The 7830-nt window shown below is 39.1% G+C and overlaps 1 non-coding gene across 1 annotated transcript; it reads right to left on the reverse strand.

Moving 5' to 3' along the window:
* Positions 1-410: 410 nt before the first annotated feature.
* LOC131894764 (5S ribosomal RNA) lies at positions 411-529 on the reverse strand. The gene has a single exon (XR_009375001.1). It is a non-coding gene; the product is annotated as a 5S ribosomal RNA (ribosomal RNA).
* Positions 530-7830: the final 7301 nt, after the last annotated feature.

The raw sequence follows: 7830 nt of genomic DNA on the forward strand, positions 1-7830 counted from the left end.
TTTTCTCTTGAAGTTCAGAATAGCTGTTTTCAAAAAAAAAAGATAATAATTTTAAAAAAAAGATTACATTCAGTACAGGTTGTGTGAACTCACTGTAAATGATGGACTAGGCAGAGAAAAGCATCAGGACAGCTTAGTCCCATTAAAGTTCATAAAAAAACTAGAAAAGTGCGTTTTTATCAATTTTTCTTCTGCTCTAATAATGTCAGAACAGTTGTATTTTTGTGGTATGAGAATGCTAAGTAACACATTTCATTTATTGCTGCACTCTGAAAGGCCAATCTCAGGACCGGAAGCAAAAGCCTGTTCTTTTCAAAGGACACAAGTTTGTTCACTACATGTTTGTTCATGACTGGTCCAAAGGCATCTCTTACAAGCCAGTTGATGGTCTTTATATATAATTTATTTTAAGCCTACAGCATCCAGTATTCCCAGGTGGTCTCCCATCCAAGTACTAACCAGGCCCGACCCTGCTTAGCTTCTGAGATCCGATGAGATCAGACGCGTTCAGGGTGGTATGGCCGTAGACTGGTTGATGTTTCTTTTAAGCACCCCTGAAGGAAGCTGATGCTAATATCTTCACTATGAATACTGTACGTGACTAAGGCAGAGGGAGCTGCGACGTGTTTTAAATTTAAACAAAAACTCATTTATCACATTAAGATGCTAATATATAAAGTCAAGTGTTGATTAATGGAGGTACAGAGGGAAAGCCCAGCACTCTGGAGAGGACTGTCACAAAAGTTACATAGAAATGGGTAAAAGTGTATGTGGGGAACAGAATGGGGAGAGAAGGAAGTGTGGCAGATGGCTCTCTATTTGTGCTACTGAGTATTTTTAAATGTTTACTTGTCTTGCTTTGATTTAAAAACTGAATTCACGGGCTGTAGTGATTGTGCAGCAGTTAAAAGCACTTGCTGCTCATGCAGAGAACCTACCTTCAGTTCCCAGCCTCACATCTGCAGAGAACCTGCCTTCAGTTCCCAGCCTCACATCTGCAGAGAACCTGCCTTCAGTTCCCAGCACCCACATCTGGTTTCTCAGACTGTCTGTAACTCTAGTTCCAGGGGATCTCTGATGCCCTGGCCTCCACGGGCACTCACACATGTGGTGCACATTTGTACACTCAGGCTGATATACACATAGAGTAAAAATCTAAATGTAAAAAGACAACTAATTCTGTATCAAGTCCTTAAAGCTCATAAAATAATTTGATGTCTATAGATCAGAAGATAGCCATCTATTTCTGTTAAGGACAATTTATAAACTCTGAAAAAAAGCACCAATAACTTATATTTGTGTTTTCTTATTGCTTCTTTTGGGAGTAATTTTCATTGTTTTATACATTACCAATGTCTGGATTAACTATGGGTAAGGTACAGGAGTGTTTTCTCCCCGACATTTTACTTTTAAATTTGGGTTTAATTTATGTGAACATCATAACCTTTCTGACGTTGGTTTCCCCTTGGTTTATTTTGTCTTGTCTTGAAGAGAGTCATACAGAAGATGAGGACTTAGAATTTATAACTCAGAAATAATAAAATCTGTCTTTGGGTTGTAGAATTCACACCCAGAAAGTCTAATTTATTCCTCTGAGATGCTGGAGTTAAATTAATACACTTGCTCTAGACATTTGAGCGGGAGAAGAAGATGTGAAGGGGAAGTTTATTCAAAACCTGGATGTACGAAAAACTCATACAGAGTCTACCGATTTTGTAGGCAAACTAAAAAGTGTAAGTTTTTTTTAAAATAAAGAGAGATTAAGGACTGGAAATAAAAGTACACACTGCTCTTCCAGAGGACCCAAGTTCAGTTCCCAGCATCTATGTTGAGTCACTCAAGGTTGTCTATAAACTCCAGCTCCAGGGAATCTGATGCCCTGTTCTGGATCCCATAGGCACTGGACCCAACATGGCAGACATTCATAGAAACATCCACATACTTACAAATAAAAACTGTTTCAAAACTGAAAGAGTTTGAAGGGAGGTACCCCTAGTAGGTAGACAATGTTGCCTACAGATACCATAGGTCATTCCCAGTGTCTGATGTGGTTGGTCAGGGAAGCTCCAGAGACCCCTCAAAACAATACAATTCTTGGCATCCCTCTTCTCTTCCCATCGAAAACTCAATGACAAGACTCTTTTGCTAAAGACATCACCTATTTTCATTGCAGGACTTCCACAACCAAGCTGGGGCTGAGCTGAAGTTTCCTCTAGGCTGGTTAGCTTCTGTAGTGCCTGAAAGTGCTATGCAGGCAACTGGTGAGGTCAAGTCATCAGCAGTCTTTCCAAACACCCCCAGCCTGCCAGTCAAGACATGCCTGATGGTGCAATGGTGGTATGACAGCCATGGGTGCAACTTTCTGGCTGTATGTTAGGCCACTCCACAGGAGGAACTCATGCCAGATACTGTAAACCTGGTCAAAAGCCTGTGGATGGACGAAGTCATGGATCCAAGTAGGAATCTGTTCTAAAGCTTTAGGACATGATTTCCGTGTACTCCGGGCACCTATTCGGCCTCGCAGATCTCCAGCAACTTTTCTTTGTTTATGTAAACCACTTTAATTTCCTTAAAATCCCCTTTGTTTGTGTTTAGTAGTGTATTATTTGCTTACCTACAGCCGTCTGCCTTTCTTGACACTTCATCCTTCTCACTTCCCATTTAAGGAATCCTGAGTCCATGTGATTTGTTGTGACCTAAATTTTCATATTTTACAACACTTATAAAGAGCGATTTTATATCAGCCAAAGTCTCACGACAATATAAATAACATGTTGTTAAATCTTACAATATATTTTTAAAACCTTCTTAGTCAAGAAAATGTAACTGTTTGTTTCATAAAATGACTTACGGATTTTAAGTTAGTATTCTGTGAGTGTTATTAGTCAATTGTTGACAGAATACGTAAAAAATGCGTGTAGTAATGCTTCTCTATAAAATGACTTTAATATTTAATATCTAATAAATATGTGGATTTAAATTAAGCAATCTTTTAATAATTTTTGTTCATCGTATCACTGTTAACTACACAAAATATCCTAAGTATAATGTAAATAGTTTGGCTTACTGCAGTGAGACATGCTTTGCTGTCTTGCTTTTATTACAGTGCTGATGATTTGAACCCAGGTCCTCATATGTGATCTCTGACACTTCTTACAGTCCCAGGGACAACAGTACATGCATGAAAAAAATCGCTGGAGGTGGAGAATAGAGAATTGTAGGTACAACATTTTATTATGTTTTGGTGCTTATTTCAAGGTCTTTTGTACCATCCCCTATCAAATGGGGTACCTGCAACCCTCAGGTTGTGGTGACCCCCAATTATAAAATTATTTTCTTCCCTAGTTCATCACTGTAATTTTGCTACTGTTATGAATTATAATGTAAATATTTTTGGAAATAGAGGTTTTCCAGAAGGATTGCAACCCATGAGTTGAGAACCGCTGGGTTAAATGCTCAGTAATGTCTTATTAAAGTGAAAAGCCGGTTGTAGTGGGATATTTCATTCAGGCTTGTGGAGTCACAGAACCATGCATGTAATGCTACGATTCTGTCTTGATCTCGTGCTTTTATGGCTCCTTTCAACAAGCTAATCTTCTCTGTCTTGACATAGCAATGAAGAAAAGGAGTGACTTTCGGACCGGGACTTGGATCTGTCAACACGGCTCTGTGTGGTATGTTCCTTGCCTTCTGAATCCACAGCAGTGGTACCCATTTCCCCATGGTGAGATGTTTGCTGCCAGCATTTAGACGAAAATGCTTCTATTACCCTCTTCACCCTGGTGATGATTTTGTTTGTCCCACTCTTTTTAGAACGCAGTGAAATCTAGTGATTGATTTTCAGAAATTGATGTAAGCTGCTTCCCTCTCCTGGTCCATCAAGAGCAAATGTGCATGCCAGTCACAGTGCCAGCTTCCCGCCTCTCCTGTTTATCCCGAATTTTAATTCTCACTCGGCTCGTGTTTTCATATTAAACGATAAGATATGGGAACTTAAGGATTCTTCTAGTGACACTTTAAGGAAGCCATACGTTTGGTCAGGTTTGAAGATGTGTGGAATCCACTTCCATGATAATCTTGGTTAACTGACCTTTGAAAGCTTATTCAGTTACTCAGTGCATATTTGCATGCAACAAAATGGTAAACATAGAAAGCAACTCTGTCTTTAATTGGAAGGAAAATATTCAAAATGTCTTTGCTCAGTCCAAGTTGAGTAAAGTCCCCAGTGTGCTATTATTCATGGTTAAAATGGCCAAGTGAATGGGTGTGAGATTTTATTCCAAATAAAGTACCTCTTCTTAGAAACATACTCCTTGCTATACAAAGAGAGGAAGAAGAAATAGAAAATCACGATGTCTGACAGCTTGAAGAGCAAGACTCAAATGGGGAATAATACAGTGAATTATTTAAGAATCTGCACATATTTAGAAAACAACTCTGAGGGCAGACACCAAGAGCTCCACACCGCTTTGCATCCATCCGGTACAGCAGAATCGAAGTCAGCTGTCCGTTGGGTAATAGAATGCGGCAAGTCAAGAATGGAACAGAAGAAGAGTGGGTAAATAATGAATGACTTATCACCAATCTTCCAGACACAGAGGGAGATACTACAAATCACCGTCTCTTTTAATTCCTCAACCTCTCTGAGAGGGCATTTCTCTCTGAAGATCAGGCTGGCTTTGAATTCATAGAGATCTGCCTGCCTCTGCCTCCTGAGTGCTGGGATTAAAAGAGTGAGCCACTACCACCTGGCTCTCTTAATGATACCCTGAGACACACAGACAACTGAAGGAAGAATACACATCTCATATTTTGCTGTTTCTCTAATCCAGTTCTTGGTATGTTGCCCGATTAGTCCTTATCTGATTTGCCCCGTTTCATTTTTATTACTTATGCTTGGCTTTAGGTGAGCAGCAAATAAATGAATGAGTTAACAAGTGAATGATTAAGAAAAATAAATAGTCTACACTGTAAACAAGTTATTTTTTAATCCTCAATGAATGCTAAATAAATCTGGTTTTCTTGTTTCCCACAAACCTCTTTGAGAGTTTAACTTAGCAATGGGGTATTTGGCAAACTAGGTTATTGTCTTCAGGGCATTTGGCTACTAAAGAGCTTTCTGTCAGAACATCCAAAACATGAATCATAAAATGCCCTGTAGTATCTAATGTGTTGTCAGATGCCTTAGAGAAAGGTATCGTGTCTGGTCTCCCTCCCTGAAATGAAGAGTGAAGGAAGAAAGCCAGCATCCTGAGACCTTTGGCAATATGTGGTACTGAGGCAATTCTAGATGCAGCATCTTATAAATGGCTGATGAGAATCGAGACTGGCATTCTCCAAAGAGTTCCTAATCTAAATGAGGCAATGGTGTTATTTTGTTTTCAGTCAAATGTGCTAAGCCATAGGTTTTGGGGACCAAAGGGAAAAGTGGCTACAAAGTCAGAGAAGAAAATCAAACGTAGGGACAGTTCCAGAACAGATCCCAGGAGAGAGAGCTTCCTGTACTCTCTTTGGCCTCTGGAATTTTCCTGGGAGGAACTAACCTTTGCAGAGTGGGTCTTCCGGTCTTAGCATCAATTTGAATGGAAAATTAAAGTGGTAAAAACTAAATGTCTAAACTCTACCTCAGACCCCTAAATTAAAGATTCTTAGGAACAGCCATGGGAGTGTGTGTGTGTGTGTGTGTGTGTGTGTGTGTGTGTGTGTGTGTGCATGCGTGGGTGTTTCACAATTCCTGCAATTAAGACTCATTTTACTTAGCTTTATTCAAGCAATGACCTCAGTGATTGAAGCTTTCTTTGTCCATCATATTCTAGGATGATTCTCTTGATTTCAGGCTTCAAAGCTAAACATGACACGAATCAACACTTTACAGTTGAACAAATTAGCATAGGTATTAGAAGGTCCATAGGCCTGAATCTTGTTAAAATGTAAAACAACACAGATCAGTGGGTTTGGGCTTCATAAGCCGTACACTGATGTGGAAGAGGAATGTAATGTTCTACGTGTTTCAGAGCTGAATTTGTCTTGTGTGCTCCCATCCTACCCAATGGCAGCTTCCAGAGAAAAAAAATATTGTTTCATATTTAAAGATGTCACATTCAGGGTGTATCTCTTAGGCTTCTGTTTGAAGTCTGAGAACTAAGACTGGGCTTATATGGCATCAGTCTTGGGTACAGAGACTGGCCCTTGGCCAATGACTGTCCATTCCCTCGACAGGGACATTCTTCAAGCAGAACCCACACTGTGAATTTGTTCCCTGCTGTATTGGCTGTGTGCCCCATGCTGTCATCACTGCTATCACCCTTTGTTATGACCCGAGAGGCTGTATTGGTCCTTTTTCTACTTAAGTTTTCATGGTCTGGATGTTCTTCAAGGAGTCAGAAAGATGAATGTCTCTGCTAGGTCTGGCTTCTCACTCTCGGTGTTCCAAATGAAAGAGTGGATAGTTCTCACTTGATTTTGGAAACCCATGAACCAAAAGACAGCGTCCAATTTTCCTTTGAAGCTTAGTAATTCAAGATGGCGTGGAAGGCCACAGGGTATATCATGGGTTCATTCTTAGCATTAACATTTCACTTTCTCCCTGGCTCTATTCTTCTTTGCCATACCTTGAGATTTTTATAAATTTTGAACATCCAGGAAAACTTGTGATTTATCATCTTTCCTAAATACTTGTTAAGAAGATATCTAGTTATGTGTGTGTGTGTGTGTGTGTGTGTGTGTGTGTGTGTGTGTGTGTGTGGTTTGTTTTTGTCAAGCCAGGATCTTACTACAATAGCCCAGGTTAGTCTCAAATGCAATCCTCCTGCCTCAGCCTCTCCAGTTCTGGGATTACATGTATGCAGCACCTTCTATGACCAGGTCTAAATTCTTTGTATTAACAAATTCTGGTCTTTGTAAAAATACTAAAAATACTTTATCTTGTATATCATGTTGTGTTGTTTAAGATTAATGTTTGCTAAGACCTTATTTTCTTCTTTAATATGGGATAATGTTTACAAAAAATAGAACCCATTTATAACAACATAAAAGCATCGTTTTATGAAAATTAAAAGCTAAATAAAAATAAAAGATAAAATAAAACCCTAACATCAAATAATATCCTCAATTGAAGTATTCAAAATATGAGAAAAGCAGTTCTGAGTAATCCAGCTGCAGTTAACTATAGGCTGAATACACTCAATAAATTCTACATTCTATTGTGTGAAGACAGGACCCTTAGATGGACTCAGGCCTCCTACACAGAGGTGAGAAAGCAAATAATTGCTTTATAGTACTACATTTTATGTGGCTTCTTACACAGCGATAACGATAAGACAGTAGAAATATGTTAAATCATTATTGTTCACCTGAATTTGACTCTTACAAGAATGGGTAGAGTTAATGCTATTGTAAGTGAAAAGCATGTGTGAAGAAGGAAGTGGTGGGCTGGTCAGAACGTCCTAGGGTGAGAAAACCAAGTGGAATGTGTAATACATTAAGACAACTTTCATATATGTGTGGAAGAGTTAACAAAATAATTCAGGATTGTTATTCTTTTAATACATATTTCCAGCTCATCTCACATTGTTCTAAAATAATGATATCTATAATTTTAAAAACATGTGGTTATTCGTGTGTGTGTGTGTGTGTGTGTGTGTGTGTGTGTGTGTGTGGTATATATGTACATTTGTGTGTGAGTACACATTCAGAAGCCAGAAGATGTTGAGTGTCTTGTTTATCCTGTTCGTAACTCTCTGCTCTGTTCCTTTGAGAGAGGGTCTAATCCTCAACCTGGAACTAGGGTGGTTGCCAGAAAGTCCTAATGTTCTTCCTCTATCTGCTGTC

The sequence above is a fragment of the Peromyscus eremicus genome, chromosome 17 (assembly GCF_949786415.1).
Source record: "Peromyscus eremicus chromosome 17, PerEre_H2_v1, whole genome shotgun sequence".
In the NCBI taxonomy this organism is placed as follows: Eukaryota; Metazoa; Chordata; class Mammalia; order Rodentia; family Cricetidae; genus Peromyscus; species Peromyscus eremicus.